Below are 24,906 nucleotides of genomic sequence, written 5' to 3' on the forward strand. Positions count from 1 at the left end.
TGGTTTGTACTCCATAATTATGTACAATTACAATATGTCAATAAAAAATAAAAATTATTCTGATAAAGAAAAATATATTTGGAATTTAGCAGTTTCTTCCAATTGAGCTTGATTTTTGTTAAATTCAAGGAAAATTACTGAAAGTAATGCTTTTATTCAAAATAGAATATGGAATGTTATCCTATTTTTTAAAATTATTTTTCTTTCCAATTTTCTATCTATATCTGTACATAGATAGCTGGAATGATGTTTAATACATGTTAAAAATGAATATTTATTTCAGTGTGGTAAGATTCTATATTATAGTACATGTAATTTATTTTTTGTGCTTGTCTATATTTTATGAATTTCTGTCATAAGAACGTATTGTTTTTATAAAATATCAAATTCATTATTTTAGAACATTGTGGTAATGTCAGTAACATGGTTTTTTTTTTCCCTTTATGGTAAACAGAATAATGTCCCCCTTAAAAATATTCACATTATAATCACTGGACCATATCAGTACATAATGTTATATGGAAATGGGAGGATTAAGGTTATTGACTAGCTGACTTTAAGATAGGGTGATTATCCTGTACTATCCAGGTGGGCCCAGTGTAATCAGAAAGGTCCTTATAAGAAGAAGAGGGAGGCAGAAATGGCAGAATTAGAGAGATGACAGAAGGAAAGGGAGTCAGTTCAGCTCTACTGGCTTTGAAGATGGAGCCATGGGACCATGAGCCATGGAATGTAGGTAACTTCTAGAAGCTGGAAAAGGCAAAGGAATGGCCTAGAGCCTCCAGAAGGAATGCAACCTTGCTTACAATTTCATTTTTAGCTTATCAGGACTCATGTTGGAATTCTAATCTATAGAACTGTAAGAATACATTTTTGTTATTTTAAGTCATTACTTTTGTGGTAATTTGTTAAGTAGCCATAGGAAATGAATACACTCACTTCCACTTACTATTATCTAATTTATTCTCTACTCAGCAGCCACAGCAAACTTTATAAACCTACACTGTCCAGTATAATAGCCATTAGCCACATGTGCTAAATGAGCACATAAAATGTGGCTGGTCTGAAATGAGATGTGCTGTATATGTAAAATACACACTGGATTTTGAAGACTTAGTATGATAAATGTAAAATAGCTCATTAATAATTTTTAATATTGACTTCATGCCAAAGTGATAATATTTGGGCTATGTTTGGTTAAATAAAATACAATACTAAAATTTATTTTCCCTGTTTCATGTTACTTTTTAAATATTTGGCTACAGGAAAGTTTAAAACTACTTATAGGGCTTACATTGTATTTCTATTACACAGTGCTGATATAGAAGGTAAATAAGACACTATCATTTTCTTTTTCTTTTTTTTTCTTTTTTTTTTTTTTTTTTTTTTGAGACAGAGTCTAGCTGTGTCACCTAGGCTGGTGCAGTGGCACGATCTCGGCTCGCTGCAACCGCCACCTCCTGGATTCAAGCGATTCGTCTGCCTCAGCCTCCTGAGTAGCTGGGACTATAGGTGCCCGCCACCATGCCCAGCTAATTTTTGTATTTTTAGTAGATACAGGGTTCATCATATAGGCCTGGCTGATCTCAAACTCCTGACCTTGTGATCTGCCTGCCTCAGCCTCCCAAAATGCTGGGATTACAGACATGAGCCACTGTGCCGGGCCAACGCTATCATTTTCTTATTAAAGGACTTCAATGTCTTCCCACTGTACATGCAATATACTTCAAATTCCTTAACTTGAACTTGTAAGATCTTGCATCATCTGGCTTCTGGTACCTGTTTAGCTTCATCTTTTACCTCTTATACTCCATTCTAATGGGCCAAGCTTGTTTCTGCACAGGGCCTTTCCATGTTTTTTTCAGCAGACCCAGGAAACTCTTCATCTCACTATTCATTTGATTGAAAGTTCTCATCCTTCCCTCTCTGCTCAAGTGTCACTCAGGTATACTTTCTCTGGAATCCCAATGTAGGTACATTTTGCTGCCTCATTCATAGCATGCTGTTATTTTTGTTAATGGCACTTTTCACAATATGTAATGATAAAGTTTTTGTTTATTTCTAAAATTCTCTTTGAAAATTATAATCTCAGTGTATGCTTTATGTATTAGGCAAAGCACAGATGTTCAGTAAATGTTAAATTAATGTAGTATAATCAAATAAGATAATGTTTATGTAAACACATTATAAGCTATAATTTACTGTACAGATGTAGTAATAGTAATATTCATAGAAGGAGGAGGAAGATGAGAGGGAGGAAGAAGATAAGACATTAGTTTTAAAGTCTTTGCTTTGCATCAATTTTTTAATAGACTTTTTTCCAATGTCTTGAGTTATGTATTTAAACATTTGGGAATAAGTAACACAATAAGTAGCTATATTCCATTGCTTTAAAACAAAACATCTGTTTTCAAAGACATATCCCAATTTCTTCTTAAAGGAAGTTTTCTAAATTGTTTGCTGGTGACTCGGGTTCCCAGTTGCCTTCTCTAAGGCATAATCTCTATATCCACAGTAGTGAACACAATGGGAATGGAGTGTGGGGGAGTAGGTGTTGGAGAAAGCAAAGCAAAACCAGCATTAGGATGGTTATAGTAATGGTTGTCATTTATTAGGAAGTCAGACTGTGCAAATATTTGTTACTGCTATACCTACTCTCTTAAATATGAGAGTAGCACTATTTGTGTTCTAGGTGAAGCTGTCCAGAGACATATGTCTATTTGAGATTGTTAGTTTTTGCAACAGGAACATGAAATTATGTGTCCCTCAGTGTAATGCTCAACCGTCTTGCTATAAACAAGTATAATTGCTCTGTACTTTCTTTATATTTTTTTCTAATTAGAAATTTATTTTTCCCTGTCAAAGTCAGAGCTTAAGCACAGCCTTTCTTAAATGACCTTAAAGTAAATTTTCCTACTTATGTGCCTTTTCTACAATCATTTCTGACTTAAAGTTAACCTTATATTTAGCATTTTAATAGCCCAAAAACCTTCCTTGTACTTAGTAGCACATTACAATCTGCATTTAAATAGGAATGTTATAAAAGAACAAAATTTAAAAATTACTTATGTTAGAAAAGTTGTTTTTCTAGGTTTTGTTTTTGTGTTTTCCTTATGGCATATCCTCTCTATATATTAGACAAAGATTAAAACATCTCTTTTTGAAGTTACTGAATTTATTATTGGGGAAAAGTTATCAAAACCAATCCTCTACCTTTAATAAAAATGCCTTAATGTGATATTTTAAAAATAATACCCAGGAAATGATGCTTTCAAAATTAAGATTGATCTACTCATTTCCAATTTGGAGAACCAGAGGCAAACTAAAACCTTTTTGGCTTATATTTGTTAATTATGGATAGATATGGATACGAATATAGGTATAGATATAGATATAATCAGACTTGAGGCAGCATTGAAAAATTGAAGTGTGCCATTATTATAAGATACCATTTAATAAGCCACAATCAAAAAAATCTTATTACGTGATTCCTGTATATGTGACACTATTTGCCTTAGATACATCTCTATCTTTTGCTGCTATTTCCCCATCCACTCATACACACATACTTATTGTATCAATGTCTCAACACCTGAAGCACTCCTGCTTCTGCCTCTGCGCCTTCTCTAATCATCGCATCTCCAATCAGACTGCCTGAGTTCAAATGTTCTTTTCACCACATTATTTGCTGTGTAGCCTTGGTAAGTTACCTAACGGCTCTGTCCTTCAGTATTTGTATCTGCAAAGTAGGAAAAGTGATGGTACTTCTTCATAGAATTGTTATGAAAATGAAAAGTAATGCATGTAAAGTATTTTGGCATAATCTTGGCAATAAATGTAAACTATTATTTTTACTCCTTTAAATTATACTATTAATACTACTGCTACTATTTATCTACTGCCAGCCCTCTATATACCCTATATTTATTAAATTGGTTCTTAAATCATCCTTCTCTCTGTAGCCTCCCTGTATTAAATAAGAAAGATAAGAGCTCTTCTCTCACCCCACCTTTGCTTCAGTTTCACTTGCTTCTCATTCTCTTAAGAAAGAGACTGGCAGAGTTAACAGCAGCATCTCTGGCTAATGTAATCCAAACCCCAAAAGCAACATATTAAAAATAAAGCAGAACATCAAAGCTGGTTCATTAATAGGTCGTCTGTTTCCTTCAGGTCCCACACCTAGACGACAGTATTTTTTCATACTTTGTTCTTGTCGCCTATTCCTTGTCTTGCAGATCTAACTCAGTTTTGTAAATTGCAACCTTTTCTCCTTTTTTCTTTAGTTAGTTCATTTCATTTGAAATAAAGTATTTAATGATCATCTAGCCCTGTGCTAGGAAGTCAGGATATGAGGGAGAATTCTTAAAGAAACAAAATCATGAGACACTGCCTCTTCTTTTACCAAACAGGAAATTAGATTTGTGTAAGATTTATATGAAGTAGGCTGGGTGCAGTGACTCCCACCTGTAATCCCAGAATTTTGGGAGGCCTAGGCAGGTGGATTACCTGAAGTCAGGAGTTCAAGACAGCCTGGCCAACATGGTGAAACCTCATCTCTACTAAAAATACAAAAATTAGCTGGGCGTGGTGGCATGTGCCTGTAATCACATGGGAGGCGGAGGTTGCAGTGAGCCAAGATCACACTGCTGCACTTCAGCCTGGGCAATAGAATGAGCCTTCGTCTCAAAAAAATATTATATGATTTATATGAAATTATTAGAAAATCCTGAAAGAGTATTCATTTGGTCAACATTCATCAAATGTACTAAAATTTGTTTTTACATTTTTCTGCATTACCATAGTATGAGTTCCTTTGGGGAAAAGTCAGTGCCTCAGTAATACTGTTTATCTGCTCAAGTTCCTGTCTTGTAGGAGGCACTGAAGATATTTTTTGAATGAGTAAATGGCAGGATGAAAAGATGAGACCTAGATCTTATCCTCAAGAAGCTTCTAGTCTGTTAGAAAGGATCATCTGTGTACATAAGTAGTACTAATCCTTATTCTAGCCTACCTTATAGACTCTTCTCTCCTCTACTCCCCAATGTACCCAGTCCGTAGACAATATGACACGTATGCTTACACTTCTCTTTCATAATTTATTCTGCTGAGAATACCCTTTCCTTTTCTTCCACTTATGAACTTGTATTCATTTATCAAAGTACAACTCTTAATAGTATCTTATCAGTAAAGTCTTCTCTGAGTCTTCTCCCCATGTTGAACAAATCCCTCCCTCCTCTGTCCAGTTACAGCATTTTTCATATACCTTGCTTAGCTCTTAGTGCATTAAATCATAATTACTTAATTTTTTTCAGCTTTAATGTGAACTCCAAAAAGAGTGAGACCTTATCTAATTGATCTTTGTAATTCTAGGGCCTACAACAGTGTCTGGCTTATAGTTAGTGCTCAACACATACTTGAATGAAAAAAAATGAAGGGATCAATGACTCGATGAATAATTGTGGCAAATACCCTAAAAGAAGTGAAAAAAAAAAGATATATAATTGCTATTTTGTATAATAGGGTCCCAAGTGCCAAATTCAAATTCCCCCTTTTTGGTTAAAGCTCTCCCTGCCTCAGTCTTACTCCTTTTTTCTCAGTTCTTTACCTTCTGTCTGTTCTTGACTTTGCCATAACCATTGCCTGTTATGATAGATTCCATGAGCATCCAGCACAGATGTATGTATAAAAACAAATATGATTAACCATAGGTGAAATTTTGTCACCTGAAACATAATAATATCATGTATAACTAATTGCTGCATGTTCTAATTAATTGCATATTTTGATTAATTCTTTGATAGTGAATAATGCTGGACTAATTTTCACAGAATTAGAATGCAGTAAAATATACTCACCACTGCAATTATACTAAACATAGTTGAATGGAGAAGGTTGGTTTGAATCTACACTAATCCCAAGATGTACATGGGAATTCGTTTAAAAAAATACCTGGCTTACTTGTCATTTATCCTATTGTTATAAAATTCAAGAACAGAAAAGACCCCAATTACTTTTGCTTTCCAGTTGTTTGGAGATCCGATAAAAGGAGGTATTTTGAAAATGGCTCAACAACTGACAAAAGTCCCTAATGGATCATATGCTTTGTCATCCTCAGTAGCATCACTGGTTTACTCTGCAAACATTAGCAGTTTCCTTAATCTCCACAGTCATTGGTTTGAGAGTGAAAACACTGTATCACTTAGTTAGCAGCACAAAAACTAAATTGTTTTTATATTTGAGTGCTTTGAAAATTTAGAATAACACCTGGTAACTTATAACAATTGTCCAGGGAACATCTATAATGTGCAATTGCTCAGGGAGTTTTGGTAAAATGTATTCTGACACAAGTTGGCCAGCAGCCACATCTTGAAAACATCTATGTTATAAAGAAAAATTTCATCATACTGGTACTTTTTTCCCTACAGTTTGGCATGTATTATCAATTCACTATTACTTTAGAAGTATAATTTTAATAATCTTCTTTGAAACCACAAGGTTTACATTTACATTTTCCAGGAAAATTAGATGGACCTATGATAGAAGTAGCATTAAATGTAACAAGTATATTTTACAGTCACCACATAAACAGTTACTTTGAATATCTGTCTCCATTCTATATCAACCAAGGATTCCATGTCTCACTATTTCCAGAAGGCTTTTTCAAAGCAAGAATTCTACTGAATTGAGAATGGAGATGTTGTTTGTTGTTTTCCAGAAATAGACTTGCATGCTACTATATTTTGAGCAAATGATCACAAACACATCCGCATGAGAAGGCAACAGATGTAAAGAAAAAAACTTTTATATTTATTACAAACCAAGGGAGCAATGCAAGTATCACAGCAAATTTGTACTAACAATTATATATATTCTTTTGCTAACAGCTTGGTCTGCAAAGCTGCTAGAGTGCAGAATCAGCAAGTCTAACCCAGAGGCAACTCCAATCTGATGGATACTATTCGATTCAGTAAATGAAGTCAAGTAGGAGTTTAAAAACCAGTTACATCTTCTTTCGTCAGACATTTCTTCATCTTTTCAGTCTTTTTTTGTAGACTGTAAATTGAATAATACAAAATGTTATCTGCAAAAAAATTTTTAGCTTGTTATAAAGTGACACCATTTGTGAAAGGATGAAATAGTTATAAATGCATAATTGTTACTAATAACCAATGGCATATATGATCCAGTGTTTTGAAGTTTCCTTCACATTAAAAAAAAATGTTGGAGATAAGAAAACTAACCCAGGTTTTTTTTTTGTTTGTTTTTCTTTTGAGTACAACAGATAAAAGGAAAAGTTAGTCTGGGAGGGACTTTTGAAGTTCTTTGGTTCACTGATTTTCAAACCTGTTTTCACATTATAAAGCACCTAAGTACTTTTTGAAAATATAGTCTTAGGCTCCACTCTGAAATTTTGATTCAGGAAATCTGAAACTACCTACTAAGTACTGTCAACATAACAGGTCTTTGCACTTATTCAGAACTACTGATCTAAATCAACTCCTTACTCAATGTGGAATCCTCTTTACAAAATCTTTAAAATGTGGCCATTCACTGACTCAAGGCAGCACGGTCCATTGTTGGACAATTCTAGTTGAGAGAAAGTTTTTATGTATTAACCCCAAATCCTAGAAAATTCTCCCCAATATTGTGTGTCCAGCAACCTCACATGACCCTTCCATGGCCAGACATGTGCTTGGTTCATCAGGGGGTCCTTATTTTGCTTAACCAATTCTGTCTCAGGGCCTAAGGAGTGTGCGTATCAAAAAACCAAATTGCATTAGAACTTACATTTATATTGATGAAACAAAATATCCACAGGTTTATGTCCCTCAATTAGTAGCTATGCTGGATTGAGCTGTTCACTCAGAAATGGCTTCTAATAACTTAAATGTTGGCTGAGTATTTAAGATTAAGATTTGCCACTTAAATGACAGCAACACTTCATTCAGTATTGGGAAATGTGAGAAGTTTGACTGACAAGCCCCACTAGCCTATTTACAGGTATCAGGGTTACAGCTGAATTTAACCTTACACTCAGGCTTCTCCAGACCAAAAGAGCCCCATCTTCTGAACTTCCTCAAAAAGTGAAAGACAGATCTGAGAAACCTGTGCCAAGACAATCATATCACTGGGAATAAGAACAGTACTGTGAATCCCAGAAATCTAAGACAGGTCTCAGTTAATTTAGCAAGTTTATTTTGCCAAGGTTGAGAATGCACACCCATGACACAGCCTTAGGGTGTCCTGATGACATGTGCCCGTAGTGGTCAGGGCACAGTTTGGTTTTATACATTTCAGAGACATATGAGACATCAATCAACATATGCAAGATGAACATTGGTTCGGTTCGGAAAGGTGGGACAGCAAGAAGCAAAGACAGGACAACTCAAAGTGGGGAGGTGGCTTCCAGGTCAAAGGTAGATAAGAAACAAAAGATTTCATTCTTTTGAGTTTCTGATTTGCCTCTCCAAAGGAGGCAATCAGATATGCATTTGTCTCAGTGAGCAGAGGGATAACTGAAGCAAACAGGAGGCAGGTTTGCCCTAAGCAGTTCCCAGCTTGACTTTTCCCTTAGCTTAGTGATTTGGGGGCCCCAATATTTATTTTCCTGTCACACATTCCCCCTTTTCATTTAAAAAATCTTTTGGAGAAAGCATTTTAGAAGAAAATAAGTCTCTGATCTCAGGTTTAGTCTGATAGATCATGGCTAGAGTGGTTTATTCCTAGATGGGTGGGTCCTGAGTTATGAGGAAAGTTCATTTTTAGCTGGTTGTAAACTCTCATATCTATGAAGAGAAAATAGGGGGAAGAAGGTAGAAAAACAACAATAAACAAAAGACTAATCCTGGAAAATCGATATAAGCCACATTACTCTGAAGTATATACATCAGTAGGCAGATATAAAAGTGGTTTATGTATGTAAATAGGTTGCTGTTATTTTCTTCTGAAGTTTAAGTTGTCTAGCTTCAGTTCACAGGGCTTTACAAAAGCACAGCTTAGTTTTCAGTGACTCCAAGTTAGTAAAAATGTGGGGAAAAAGAAAGAGAAATAACTGAAAACATTATTTTGAAGACTTATAGCCAAGAAAAGTTAGAATTCGTTCCAAACTGTAGAAGATAATAAAAATTGGAAAACATTAGTCAAGACTAGAATCTATAAACACCTGTACTACAGTTTTTTAAACATAATTTTTCTCTCTCCAGGTTTTCCATTTTTACTAAAGACAAATCATGGTAGGACTGATTTGCTTTATTATACTTGGCCTGATTATTTGTATTATTTGCAGCAAGAATAACATTTTTTACAGAGGCTTTTAAATTGACTTTGATGGAATTTTGTTTCATAGAAGGAGTCTCAGATAAGACTTTTTAAAGCTGAGCCCAGCCTTGGATTTATACCATCAAATACCTATGATTTGGGTGAATTCCTCTTCTCTTGAGTTTCCAAGATAAACTTTGGGGACAAGGTATAAAGTCAGTTTTCCCAAGGGGCTTTTATTGGCTCCACAATTCAAGTTTGGTTCCTTAAAGGAAAGGATACCATTCCAGTCAAAGCCTTAGTAAAATAACCAGTTTCTCCAATTGTGTCCTGTTATAAAGGAAAACAAATTGTTATTTCACTTATGCAAATAACAAATATTATGAATACTCATAAATAGCTTCCAAATACTGGAGAATTCAGATAGAGAGAAACAAATATATTCTGAATTTTGTTCATAAAAGTATAATAAATTGTTAAAAGCTGCCAGTAGCTCAAAAGAAAAGTTTCCTTGACTCTGAAAAAACAAAACAAAGGATCAGCAACATTTTAAGCAAAAAGTCAAAAAGATTACTTCAGTCTTCTACTAGTTCAGTCCATGTAGTTAATTCCTGTTCTGCTGGATATTCATGAACATTTCAGTTCTTCATGAGTTCTAAAAGTTTTACTTCTATTCTGATGTCACAATCTTCAAAGTTATCAGAAACTTGTATTCAAGAGTACCTGTGAGAATTTCATAGCTGATTATAAAACCACCTTCTAAAGAGGACCAAAACAAGACAACAATTGTCTGTGGATTACAAAAAGTTTTAGGGCAGCCAGAGTCAAGGACACAATTGACAAGGAAATTTGTTACCTTTGTCACACACAAAAAATTATGTTAATAATTTAATATAGCAATTATTATTATTACTGATAATGTCCACTAAGCCATATCAGAATTATAGGAGTTTCCCATAAGTTTGGAACACATAGCAATAACATATGTATACCAACACAGTACAAAGAAAACCAAAAGCCATTTCATATTTGACAGTGTTTTCTGTATAACTTTCATACCAAATAAACCAAATTGTCATTTTTGGACTTCAGGAAACCTAATATCTTAAAGGATTAATTAGGTCAGAAAAAGACATAATTTATAATTTGATTTTGGTAGGTTTGTCAAATATCCAAAAGTTAGAACACAAGATATCACAGGTCATTGTAAAATAAGTCATTCATTTGACCAAAGTGATAACTCAAGGATTTCAAACAAAAGGTGAGAACCTTCACTCTTGGAGAGAGATTTTTCCTCTATCTTTTGCAGCTGTGAGGAATTTTGGCCATATTAGAGAGGCTTTGTTAACCATAATTTGTAATTCTCACTCAGATTTGACCAAGTCAGGTAGAGTTGGTCAAATCTGATGGGAAAAAGAGTGGAAGAAACAACAACAACAAAAAATAACCCAACAATTTGATCACTGAATACTCTAATGATAAGGAGAAATTAAGACAAGCTAGTTGTTAAAAATTAGCCAAGACAAAACCCCAATTCAGCTACTTACCTAGGGATGGGTCTCAGGCTGAAGTTGGCTTTCTACCATTCTAGAAGCAGGAGAAAAACCCCTCAAACTCATCTTCCCTACTGGGAGTGAACTCAAACTCCATAAATGAGTTATCTACCGTCCATCATCATGGAACCAGGAAATCTTGCCTCCCTTGTTGGAAACAAGTAAAAATTTTAAAAAGGGGGTGTTGTACAGCAAAATAAACTTAGATCTTGACCAAATTTTGGGAGATCAGGGATTATTTGGAGGGGTGCTCCTAGACCTAAGCAAATTTTCCTATTGGTTTGAGCCATAAACTTAGTTCATGTTTGTACCAAGCAACAATAGGAGATTTGTCAAAAGGAAGGGGCATCCTTATTCAGAATCCCTTCATGTTTACCAAAATATGTACCCCCCAAAATCTGAAACAGGTCTCAGTTAATTTAGAAAGTTTATTTTGCCAAGGTTGAGGATGCACACCTGTGACACAGCTTCAAGGGGTCCTGACAACATGTGCCCAAGGTGGTCAGAACACCGTTTGGCTTTATACATTTTAGGGAGACATGAGACATAAATCAACATATGTAAGATGAAGATTGGTTTGGTCTGGAAAGGCAGGACAACTCAAATCCAAGGCAGGACAACTCAAAGTAGGGAGGGGTCTTCCAGGTCATATTTAGATAAGAGAGAAATGGTGGCATTCTTTTGAGTTTCTGATTAGCCTCTCCAAAGGAGGCAATCAGATATCCATTTATCTCAGTGAGCAGAGGGTTGACTTTGAACAGAATGGGAGGCAGATTTGCCCTAAGCACTTCCCAGCTTGACTTTTCTCTTTAGCTTAATGATTTTGGGGCCCCAAGATTTATTTTCCTTTCGCAGTACACAAATGGAGCAGAAAGTGGAATGATACAGAGGACTTATATTGAATCTGGGGATGGGGGTACTGTGGAGAAGCTAGTTAAACAGTGAACAGTCCCAGCTACTCTGGAGGCTGAGGCAGGAGAATCACTTGAACCCAGGAGGCGGAGGTTGCAGTGAGCCGAGATCACACCATTGCACTCCATCTTGGGTGACAAGAGTGTAACTCTGTCTCAAAAAAATAAATGAATAAAATAAAAAAAAAATTTAAGTAAAAAATAACAGTGAACAAAGGGATTAAGTGTGTACTGATAAGCCGTTTTATCCACCTTGTCTTCCTTCTTGGTGGTAAGCTTAACTCTTGCTCAGTTTACACCTTGGCCATGCCTTTTGATTCTGTGGGACATCACCCAAGGGAGTCCTATTGTGTCCGGAATTTGTGGGTTCTTGGTCTCACTGACTTCAAGAATGAAGCCATGGACCCTCACGGTGAGTGTTACAGTTCTTAAAGACGGTGTGTCCAGAGTTTTCTCCTTATTCGGACATGTTTGGAGTTTCTTCCTTCTGGTGAGTTCGTGGTCTCGCTGGCTTCAGGAGTAAAGCTGCAGACCTTCGCGGTGAGTGTTATAGCTCTTAAGGTGGCGTGTCTGGAGTTCTTAGTTCCTCCTGTCCTGAGTTGTCCATTCCTCCCAGTGGGTTCGTGTTCTCGCTCACCTCAGGAGTGAAGTTGCAGACCTTCCTGGTGAGTGTTACAGCTCATAAAGGCAGTGTGGACCCAAAGACTGGGCAGCAGCAAGATTTATCGGAAAGAGTGAAAGAACAAAGCTTCCACATTGTGGAAGGGAATTTAAGCAGGTTGCTGCTGCTGGCGTGGGCAGCCTGCTTTTATTCCCTTATCTGGCCCCACCCACATCCTACTGATCTGTCCATTTTACAGAGAGATGATTGGTCCATTTTACAGAGAGCGTATTGGTCTGTTTTGACAGGGTGCTGATTGGTGCGTTTACAATCCCTGAGCTAGGCACAGAGTGCTAATTGGTGCATTTACAGTCCTTTAGCTGGACACAAAAGTTCTCCAAGTCCCCACTAGATTAGCTAGACACAGAACACTGATTGGTACATTTACAAACCTTGAGCTAGACACAGGGTACTGATTGGTGCGTTTATAATCCTTGAGCTAGACACAAAGTTCTTCAAGTCCCCACTAGATTAGCTAGACACAGAGCACTGATTAGTGCATTTAAAAACCTTGAGCTAGACACAGAGTGCTGATTGGTGAGTTTACAATCCGTTAGCTAGACACAGAATGTTAGACAAAAAACTTCTCCAAGTCCCCACTAGATTAGCTAGATACAGAGTGCTGCTTGGTGCATCCACAAACCCCAAGTTAGACACAGAGTGCTGACTGGTGCATATACAATCCTCCAACTACATATAAAAGTTCTCTAAGTCCCCACATGACTCAGGAGCCCAGCTGGCTTCACCTAGTGGATCCTGTGCCAGGGCTGTTGGGAAGAGTTGCCCACCAGTCCCACGCAGCAACTGCACTCCTCAGCCCTTGGGCAGACTATGGGACTGGACACCACGGAGCAGGGGGTGGCGCCTGTCAGGGAGGCTCTGGCCATGCAGAAGCCCACTGGTTGGGGGGGCTCAGGCATGGTAGGCTGCAGGTCCTGACTCCTGCCCCACGGGGAAGCAGCTGAAGCCTGGTGAGAATTCGAGCATGGCATGGGCAGGCCGGCAGGGCTGGGGGACTTGGCTCACCCTCTGCAGCTGCTGGCCTGAGTGCTAAGCCCCTCACTGCCCGAGGCCAACGGCACTAGCTGGCTGCTCTGAGTGTGGGGCCTGCCAAGCCTGCACCCACCCAGAACTCGGGCTGGCCCATGAAAGCCGTGCACAAGCCCGGTTCCCGCCTGCGCCTCTCCCTCGACACTCCCTGCAAGCAGAGGGAGCCGGCATCGGCCTCGGCCAGCCCAGAGAGGGGCTCCCACAGTGCAGTGGTGGGTTGAAGGGCTCCTTAAGTGCTGCCAGAGTAGACATCGAGGCCAAGGAGGCACCGAGAGTGAGGGCTGCTAGCACGTTGTCACCTTTCAATCCCCCCTCTAAACAGGACACCCCAACTGCTGTTGGGAATTTGGCCGATGACCACTCTAGCTACTTCCTGCTGTATAGGGGTGATGAAGGGGCCCTGCTGTTGTAGTATCCTCCAGAGGGGAGCTCTCTAGGCCAGTGGAAGGGCCAGCAGGTTGGTCCAGGGGTCCTTGGTAGAAGTTGTTAGTTGAACTCATTTGGTGTTCCATTTGTAAGACCATCTATAGCTTGATGGCTTTGATTCTAGAGGAGACAAATTTGACAAGAAGGTTAAAAATACAGAGCCCAAAGGCTAGTAAAAGAAAGATGGCTGCCAGGGGGACTAGAAAGGAGAGAAGCCATGTTGCCCAACTCCAGAGGTTGGTATAAGAGTTTGAAAGGCGTTGTCTGATTTCAGAAGCATGTTCCTGTAAATGCCAGGTGGCATCTCGTACTATCCCTGACTGGTTAGGGTAAAAAAACACTCTTCCCCTAAGAACATGCAGAGTCCTCCTTTCTCAGCAGTGAGGAGGTTTAGGCCTCAGCAGTTTTGGAGAGTCACTGCTGCCAAAGAATCTATTTGGGATTGTAGAGTAAGGATAGATTTCGTTATTTCTTGCAAACTGTCTGAGAAATCCTTTGAGAGTGTGTGGTAGTAGGATAATGAAGTAGATAAACTGGCTATTCCAGTTCCTGTAGCAGTAGCCATTCCTAACCCTCTAAGTAGGGGTATTACTTGTATGGCTCTGCGCTGACAGACTTGAGCTTTGAGGGGTACTGCTAAGGTCTGATTTCCTGGGGCAATGTTAATGTTGAGACTTAGAAAGACTAAGGTGCAGGTGCTGGTCCAGTTAGTGAGGAGGCAGATATAGGTCAACATTCCACTTAAGAAGAATATACTGTGGCTGGGTAGACAGAACTTTACCCTGGCTTTTAAGGAAATAGGGTACACTGTTTTTTCTTCACTATTTCTATCTCTCTCTTTCTTTCTCTTTGACTTCTTCTTCGTCTTTCTCTTTCTGACTCCCTCTTTGTCTGTCTTTTCCACTCTCTTTGACTTTCTCTTTGTCTCTGTCTCTTCCTCTCTCTCTCTCTCTCTCTCTCTCTCTCTCTCTCTCTCTCTCTCTTTCTGTCTCTTTCTCTCTTTCCTTTCTGCTGGTCTTTCCCTGCCTCTGCTAGCTGCTTATGCTGCTGTTCTCCCTTCTCCTTCCCCTTTCTGATGGCTTTGGCAGTGTAAGACTGCCACCTCCTTGGGTTTTTGCACTGTGTGCAATGACTCCATAATTTCCTTGTGGTATTTAATAAGGGTTCCCCCAGAAGTTAGGAATTCCCTTTCTTTCCATATTGCAGCATGGGCATGTAGGATTAGATAAGCATACTTGCTATCTGTGTACACATTTATTCTTTTTCCCTTTTCCAGTTCTAAGGCTCAGGTAAGTGCCACTAGTTCTGCTAACTGGGTGCTGGTCCCTGGGGGGAGAGGCTTACTTTCAAGTACAGTTACATCACTAACTATGGCATAACCTGCCCTTCGTATCCCATTCTCCACAAATGAACTTCCATCAGTATGTAGGTTAAGGTCAGGATTAGCTAAGGGGACTTCTGAGAGATCATCTCAGGCGGCATAAGTCTGGACTATAATTTGTTGGCAGTCATGCTTGATTGGTTCCCCATCCTCTAGGAGAAAAGTGGCAGGGTTGAGGGCCACACATGTATGTATTTGAAGCACCGGACTCTCAAGGTGTAGTGCCTGGTATCTAAGTAGGTGGTTGTCTGATAACCATAAACTTCCTTTGACACCTAGTATGCCATTTACATCATGAGTAGTCCAGACACTGAGATCCTTTCCTTGTATTATTCTGAAAGCCTCTGACACTAAGACTGCCACCACCACAACTACTCATAAACAGTGAGGCCAGCCTTTTGCTACTACATCAATTTCCTTACTTAGGTATGCCACTGCTTGTGGGGTTGTCCACAAGTCTGAGTAAGGACACAAAGAGCTATCCCAGCTCTGTGATGTATAAAGAGAAGTTTTGTCCTGTGGGAAGGCTTAAAGCTGGAGCTTGTACTAGGGCCTTCTTTAAGGTTTTGAAGTCTGTTTCTGCCCCTGGTTCCCATTCTACTAGATGAGTATTTGCCCTCTGAGTCTCCTTGATTAGAGTATAGAGGGGTGCTGTATCTGGGGATCCATAGTCGGCAAAAGCCGGTGATTCCAAGGAACCCCACAACTGTTTTAATGTCTTAGGGTGAGGATAAGCCAATATAGGCTATATTCATTCCTTGCTGAGGGCCCTGGTCCCTCTGGTTAAGATTAGGCCTAGATATTTGACCTGCTATAGGCAAAGCTGGACCTTCGACCTAGACACCTTGTACTCTTGATTAGCTAGAAAGTTCAAGAGATCTAGAGTAGCCTGCTGGCATGAGGCTTCTGAACTGGTAGCAAAAAGTAAAGCATCCACATACTGAAGGACCAGAGTGCCTGGACTTGAGAAGTGGCCTAGATCTTGGGCCAGTGCCTCACCAAAAAGGTGAGGGCTATCCCTAAACCCTTGGGATAAGAACATCTACGTAAGTTGGGACATGTAGTCTGTGGGATCCTCAAAGGCAAAGAGAAAGTGGGAGTCAGAGTGCAGGGGAATACAGAAGATGGCATCCTTGAGGTCCACAACCGTGAACCATTCTGTCCTCTGGTATTTGAGAGAGTAGGGTATAGGAGTTGGGTACAACTGGATGTAGAGAAATTACTGCCTCATTGATGAGTCTAAGATCTTGCACTAATCTCCACTGACCGTTCAATTTTTGTACTCCTAGAATTGGGGTGTTGCAGGGACTGCTGCATTTCCTTACCAAGCCTCGAGCTTTTAAATGTTTAACAATAGCCTGTAATCCTTTATGAGCTTCAGGCCTTAAGGGATATTGCCTTTGATAAGGAAAAGTGGTGGGATCTTTTAACCTGATTTGGACTGGGTGGGCATTTTTTGCCCTTCCAAATTGTGCTTCCAATGCCCAGACTTCAGGGTTGATTTCCTCCCCAAGTAGGGGACAACAAATGGGTAACTTGTTCCCCATATTCATGTAGATAATAGCTCCAGCCTTGGCTAATATATCCCTCCCTAATAAGGGTGTGGGACTTTCAGGCATAACAAGAAAGGCATGTGAAAAGAGCAAAGTCTCCCAGTTACAACTGAGGAGGTGGGAGAAATACCTAGTTACAGGCTCTCCCAGGATTCCTCGGATGATAACAGACCTTGAGCACAGTCGTCCAGGACAGGAGATTAGCACTGAGAAGGCTGTGCCAGTGTCAAGGAGGAAGTCAATTTCCTGGCCCTCAATGGTTAAACATACCCGGGGCTCAGTGAAGGTGATGACATGAGTTGGCACTTGCCCCGGGCATCCTCAGTCCTGTTGTTGGATCATCTGGTTGGGGGCTTCTGACCCAGAGAACCTTTGTCCTCTGGGGTAGTGCACCTTCCAGTGATTGCCTCTGCATAGTGGACATGGACGAAGGGGCAGCTTGTTTCTCATTGGACAATCTTTTTTAAAGGGTCCTAGTAAACCACACTGATAACAAGCCCTACCGGGTGATTGGCTTGCTGCATTTTCTGTCTTCTCTGGACCACCAAGGTTTGTTTGTCTGAGGGCCATGACTAAGGCTGCAGCCTTTCTCTGATCTCACTTTTCCTTTTGGGCTTGTTCCTCTTGGTCCCTATTATAGAATACCAAGGTTGCCGGATTTAATAATGCCTCCAAATTTTGTTCAGGGCCCAGGGCTTGCTTTTGGACCTTTCTCCTGATATCTGTGGCTGATTGGGTAATAAACTTATCTTTTAGAATAGATTGACCCTCGAGTGATTTGGGTGACAGGGGAATATATTTTTTAAGGCCTCCCGTAGCTGCTTGAGGAAGGCAGAAGGATTTTCTTCCTTTCCCTGTGTTATGGAGGATATCATTGAATAATTCATCAGCTTTTTTCTAATTCTCCTTAATCCTTCTAGAACACAGGTCAAAAGATGTTTATGACTCCTGTCCCCATGATCTGAGTCAAGGTCCCATTGGGGATCCATGCTGGGGATGGCTTGCTGACCGGTAGGGAATTTGTCCCTTTCTTTGGCTGTCATTCTATCATTTACTTGACTAAGATACCAAGTATCACCAAACTCTCGGGCTGCAGCTAAGGCCACATTCTTCTCATTAAAGGCCAGGGTTTGATTTAACAGTAGCATGATATCTCTCCAAGTGAGGTCGAAGGTTTGCCCTGGACCCTGTAGAACATCTGTGTACCTATCAGGATCATCTCAAACCTTCCCCAGGTCTGCCTTGATCTGCTTTAAATCAGAGAGGCAGAAGGGGACATGTACGGAGGTTGGGTCAAATTCCCCTCCCCCTACAGCTTGAAGGGGACATAACAAACAGCCTGGGGTTTTTTGTGGTCCTTTTGAGATTTCTTTGCTTATTTCCTTCTGGGCAGGGGAGATTAGAGGAGGATTATCATTAATAGGAAGGGGAGCTAAAGGGAGGCTAGCATATGGGGGTAAGCGGAGAGGTCCTCCTGTGGGATGTAAATTGTAAGCTTTGCATAGTTGTGTATTCTCCCTCAGTGAAAAGAAAGCTTGAACATAAGGTATTTCACTCCATTTGCCTTCCCTCTTACAGAAAAGGTCAAGCTGCAGGATAGTATTGTAATTTATCCTTCCTTCAGGTGGTCATTTTTTCCCCATCAGAGAGAGAATATTGGGGCTAACCCATAGTGCAGAAAAAAATAAGCCTCCTCTTTTTCAGGGTTTGTGGGTCAAATTGGTCCCAATGGCTTAGGTTGCATTTCAAGGGTGAGCCTGTTGATGCCTGAATGTTTCTCATCTGAAAGACAAAACCACCCATGGTTGTGGTTTGTTTTGTTTCTCCCCCTGCCCAAAAACCCACAATGGTCCCTGCTGATCGGAATAGTTGCACTCACTGACACAGCAGCAGAAACACTAGTTTTCCTCCCAGACCAAAAGCAGGACTGAGGAAGGTCGGATTTAGTGGCCCTTACCGATGCATTCTCAGAAACCTGTTAGAGTCCTAAGCATTCTCCTGTTAGTATTGGGACCTTACCAATGTCCTATAAAGATTTTATGCCCCAAAAATGAATTGGAGGGCCATACCCTGAGAGAGGGAAGGGATCTCCAGAGTTGGAAGAGTGACACCTTTTGTCCTCACTTACATGAATAGGAAAGACACAATTTCTGAGGCTCCCCATATCTTAGCTTCAGGAATAACTTTTGTTAGGCCTGCTTGTCTGAGAAGGGACCCTAAAATTCCAGATAGTACCCCCCATGACAGGGGTTTGGGCAAAAATTATGTCTTTCCAATTGGTGAGCTCAGGTGCCTAAAGAAGGTAACAGAGTCCTGGAGTTTATAGTAGAAATCATTCTTATAGGAGAAACTAGAAAAGCACCACAGACAGGGAGTGGTTTTTAGAAGCAGGACTAGCCTCAGAGAAGAGAGGCAAGAGGAAGTTTGTCTGGCAGGCATTGCAACCCAGGGGGTGAGGGTCAGGACAGATAGGATAGATGGGCGAGTCTTGCTGGGGCAACATGTCTTTGAGAGTCCCGCTCATGGCCGCAGGGTCAACCAACTTGTTGTCAGGACCCTAGAACTGATTAGCTTTCCTCTCTGTCAACCCTTGGCTCAGCCCAGAAGTACAGGAAAAGTGGAAGCTGGTTCCAGGCAAACCAATGCTCCCAACTACAAAGAGTCGGGGATTGTTAGAGAACCCTTTCCCAGAAAGCCTGACACCCGCGTCTTTAGTCCAGTGGCCATGCTAATCACATTTAACTGGCTGACAGGTGCCCGGTATTTAACCCCTAAATTCTAAGAAAAAATAGGACAGAATAGCAAGCTAAAGGGGTCCGATGGTACTCACCACTTGGCAATAGGCAATAGTCTCACTGCTTGGTGATATGTGGTAGTCCCTTCATGGTTACCAAAATGTGTCTGGAATTGGTGGGTTCTTGGTCTCACTGACTTCAAGAATGAAGCCACGGACCCTTGTGGGGAGTGTTACAGTTCGTAAAGACAGTGTGTCCAGAGTTTGTTCATTCTGATGTTTGGACATGTTCGGAGTTTCTTCCTTCTGGTGGGTTCGTGGTCTTGCTGGTTTCAGGAGTGAAGCTGCAGACCTTCAGGGTGAGTGTTACAGCTCTTAAGGTGGCGCATCTGGAGTTGTCCATTCCTCCCCATGGGTTTGTGATCTCACTGGCCTCAGAAGTGAAGCTGCAGACCTTCACGGTGAGTGTTACAGTTCATAAAGGCAGTGTGGACCCAAAAAGTGAGCAGCAGCAAGATTTATTGCAAAGAGTGAAAGAACAAAACTTCCACAGTGTGGAAGGGGACCTAAGGGGGTTGCTGATGCTGGCTCTGGCAGCCTGCTTTTATTCCCTTATCTGGCCCCACCTACATCCTGCTGATTGGTCCATTTTACAGAGAGATGATTGGTCCATTTTACAGAGAGCTGATTGGTCCATTTTGACAGGGTGCTGATTGGTGCATTTACAATCCTCTAGCTAGACATAAAAGTTCTCCAAGTCCTCACCAGATTGATTAGACACAGAGCACTGATTGGTGCATTTACAAACCTTGAGCTAGACACAGGGTGCTGATTGGTGTATTTGCAATCCTTTAGCTAGACATAAAGGTTCTCCAAGTCCCCACTAGATTAGCCTGACACACAGTGCTTATTGGTGCATATACAATCCTCTGGCTAGACATAAAGGTTCTCCAAGTCCCCACATGACTCAGGAGCCCAGCTGGCTTTGCCTAGTGGATCCAGCACCAGGGCGGTGGGCAGAGCTGCCCACCAGTCCTACACCATGCACCTGCACTCCTCAGCCCTTGGGCGGTTGATGGGACCTGGTGCCTCAGAGCAGGGGGCGGCACCCGTCAGGGAGGCTCAGGCTATGTGGGAGCCCACCACCGGCGTCTCTGGCATGGCAGGCTGCAGGTCCTGAGCCCTGCCCCATGGGGAAGTGGCTGAGGTCTGGTGAGAATGCGAGCATGGCATGGACAGGCCAGCAGTGCTGGGGCACCCAGCGCACCCTCCGCAGCTGCTGGCCTGGGTGATAAGCCCTTCACTGCCTGGGCCGGAAGCACCGGCCAGCCACTTGGAGTGTGGGGCCTTCCTAGCCCATGCCCACTCAGAACTTGCGCTGGCCAGTGAGCACGGCGTGCAGCCCAGGCTCCCGCCTGCGCCTCTCCCTCCACACCTCCACACAAGCAGAGGGAGCTGGCTCCAGCCTTGGCCAGCCCAGAGAGGGGCTCCCACAGTGCAGTTGTGTTTGAAGGGCTCCTCAAGCACTGTCAGAGTGGACGCCTTGGCCGAGGAGGCACCGAGAGCAAGGGCTGCTAGCATGTTGTCACCTCTCACTATTTTGGTTGCCAGCTGGGCTTGGAAGTAGAGGCTGTTTACTCTGGGTCTCCATCCAACTGAGCCACCACTGCAGGGTCAGACTTGAAAGAAATCCAGGGCAGCTACTGCCCTGACAGATAACCCGCATCTTTAGTTCCAGAGAACAGTCAAATTAGAAGAGAGAAATTTAAATCTTACCTTGCTGAGAAGAGGCTGTCACAATCCAGACCGCTCACTGAGAACAGCATTCTGACTAAATCTTGGAAGGGTATGGGCAGAGTAAAGGAGATTACCTGGGTTTGAGGTCAACAACTCTCTGCACTGAATGCAACGAGGGTACCAAATGTCATCTTCTAAAGTAAGGACCTAGTGAACTTAATGCAAAGACAGGTAGGGGAAGAAAAAGAAAAATATGGAGGAGGAAACAACGATAATGAGAGTAAAGTCAGGAAAAGGGAAATTGAGGATATAGGAAAAAGGAAAGGAATTCAATTAAGGGGAATGGGAGCATCTCCTCCCGCACTCCCACCTCAGGAATTGTTAGGACTGCAGCTGCTTTTTTAACTTTTTTTTTTTCATGAAATCAGTTTTTATGCATAGGACTCAGGAAGTTTAAAATTAAATGACACTTGCCAGTTTTTTGACTCAGTGTAACTTCCCTCTCATATTATTCTTTTCTTCCTTTGCTGATTTGTGTAAGGAAACCCATTATCTGAACAAAGGGAAGCTGACATAGTGTCCTGACTTGAAGTTTTGGATTTATTTTTATAGTTGGGGAACTAGAAAATAAAGGAGTGAAATTGTATTATCGCTGATGACACCAATCATTTTCCAGATTTAATTTAGTTTATTTTTAAAAAATGCTACAAAAAAACCCCACCCTAACACCAACAAAAAGAACATCAACAAACCAGCCTAAGCCCAGACCCCTGTCAGGAAATGAAATTGATTAAAGGTGCCCCCTCTTCCTGTTACTCTCCATAACACTTGTCTATTTCTGCCAAAACATGTATCAAAATCTGTAATATTCTTTTTTATTTTTTTTCTGTTTTCTTATGTATTGCCTGTCTCCCTCCCAGTAAAATGTCAGATCCATTAGGGCAGGGACTGATTATTAATTGTTTTACTCCCTACAATATATATTTCTGAACTAGGAAAGTACCCAGACATAGCAGGCACTCAATAAACATTTATTGATTGAATGAATGAATGAATGAATGAATGGTGAGTCTCACTGAACAGACAGAACAAGCCTTTAAGAGAGATCCAAACCACTAGTCTGTAAAGTACTATGTCATCTGACCTCTGCCTACCACATCAACTTCATAATTTACTCTCCCCCTGACCTTTGAACTCCTCTCACACACTATATTCTATCTACCTCAGGGTGTGACACATGAGATTTCATTTACCTGGGATTTTGGAATGCTTTTACTGGCTTGGCAACTTCTCATGTTTCTGATCTCATAAAAAAGGCACCTACACGAAAACTCCTTGGCCATCCCAAGTAGGCAAGTAGCGTCCCCTCAACCCCTATTCTATTCCTTGTTATTCTCTCTCATTTTACCTTGTTCCTTTCCTTCAAGGGATTTTTTTTGTAATTATAATTCTATATTTATTTACTTCTTTATTGCCTGCCCCCTCCCATTGTTATATTCATAAGGACTGGGATTATATATTTTTTTTTCTTAACTCTGTATCCCCAACGTCTAACACAATCATTGGTACAGAGTAGATAATTAAATATTTGTTGATTAAATGAGTAAGTAAATGAATAAATGAATTGCTAATGTTCCTTCTCTCATGCCTCATTGTGCAGACATGCCATCTTGAGGTCTGTTGTTTTTATACTTTTGGCATGGCCATGTACCCTCAGCCCCCACCACAGAAAACCTTGGGCTAGGACAGCCTGGATAGTCCCAATTACACTTCAATGATTTGAAATTAAGATTATATAAATAACTTATTTTTAAAGGAAGAAATATAAAGAAGGGAAACATTTTTGTTTTCATTTCTTATGCTCAAAGTCGTTTGGGTTCAAAGTTGGATTTTCATTGTAAATACACCACACTTGCAGCAACACAATATACCATGTTATTTTTGTCACAAACAGCAGATTTTCTAATGGGAGCTACAGAGTCCTTTGGGAACTTGGCCAACCAGGTCTAGTAAGCCATTTTAATCATGTCACCTTGGATTAATTGCTATTTGGGCTCCATGCTTTCTTTGCCTGGATTAGGGGACAGGGCTTGTGCAAGTTCCTGATCAGGCCTCCTGCTGCCAGCACAATACTGTCTCCCACTCTCCTCAATTTCTTTATCTTCACCTGTTCTGGAACTCTCTAACACCCCATGACTTCAGCAGCTGTTGTCTCTGCCCCTGAATCAGACATGTGTTCAATAGAGGGATTTATATAACTAGGCCCTGAGAAGGATTTTTCCAAATGGAACTACCCCATATATTTTATTTACATTAGGATATATCGTTTCTGTCTCTCTATCCTTCCTAGTAAATATCATGTCTCTTAACTTTCTGGAGTCATGTTTGTAAATGCAGCAGATTTGTGTACTATGTGCAGACTTTGCTGATTTGCAGCTCCTAGCTCCAATCCTTGTGATTAGTAGACATTCAGTGAGTATTGTTTAATCAAATTGGATCAAATCTGAAAGCTTATTGATGCCATTAGAGGAAGAAGAATCCAAAAAGACTGTCTTCCTAGGAAGGAAACTTTTTCATCTCTTTGACATTTTGAGAACTCCTTGTGTGTGGGCAACATGTGTAGATGAAATTTAGATTATGGTTTAAGACTAACTATTAACTGCTGGCCTTTATCAGTAACAGGAAGGGACAGTTAGCAAAATGGTGATTTGGTTTCTGATTCAGATTCTATTGAAAGGATCTAAAATAATATGTATAAAATTAATTGTAACTAGATGTTGAAGGTTTGAAATATTTCAAAAAGGATTCTAATTTAAAATATTGAAAAATATGCTTTCAATATATACAAATTCAAAACACCATATGGGAAAAATGAAAAGAAAATTGAAATCATGAATAAAATATATTAATGTTAAAAAAGAGAGTAAAATTAAATCACATAGTAACATCTAGCTTTCTCTATTTTCAGAAAGTATTATCAAATGAAGGAAACAATAATATCTAAAACAAGAAGCTACAAAATATTTGATGATGCACCAAATAAATTGAACTATCAAGTATTTCTAAAGGTCTAAGATTTCTTACATATGGACAGAACTAATATAAAATTTGTGTGAGTTGTAAAAACTGCCCAGTTCCAGACTCCAACGGATACAAACAAATATAGTAGCTTTCTTTTCCTCTGTTGAAACGAAATTTTACTAACTCCTGGACTTGTTCTGATTTCCAGATCAAGATTTTGTTAACTCAGACTGTATACTTCGTCCAAATGACATTTGCACTGACAATCTCAGAAACCATTTTTGTCAGAATTCCTGACAACATCCAACTCCGTCTGAGATTCCCCCTAAATCTCTATGGGTCATCTGAGCCCACCTTCACCCTGCATCTCCTGCTCCTTTTATTCGCTTTTGGAAAAAGAGGGAGTTGTGTTCACCTTCTTTTTGCATTTAGCAAATGAAAACAATCAATGGTATTTACAATTTCCAACATACATAATTAAGAGACAAGGCAGAAAAGATTTAAAGCAGACTTTCAAGATTTAGTCAGTACTAAACCTGTGGTACATTTGTATAGTTTTCTGATCTGCGTGCTTTGAGAATATAATGTCCCTCCTATAGAACTAATCATTCATACTGCTTA

This window comes from Macaca mulatta, chromosome X (assembly GCF_049350105.2).
Source record: "Macaca mulatta isolate MMU2019108-1 chromosome X, T2T-MMU8v2.0, whole genome shotgun sequence".
NCBI classification, from domain to species: Eukaryota; Metazoa; Chordata; class Mammalia; order Primates; family Cercopithecidae; genus Macaca; species Macaca mulatta.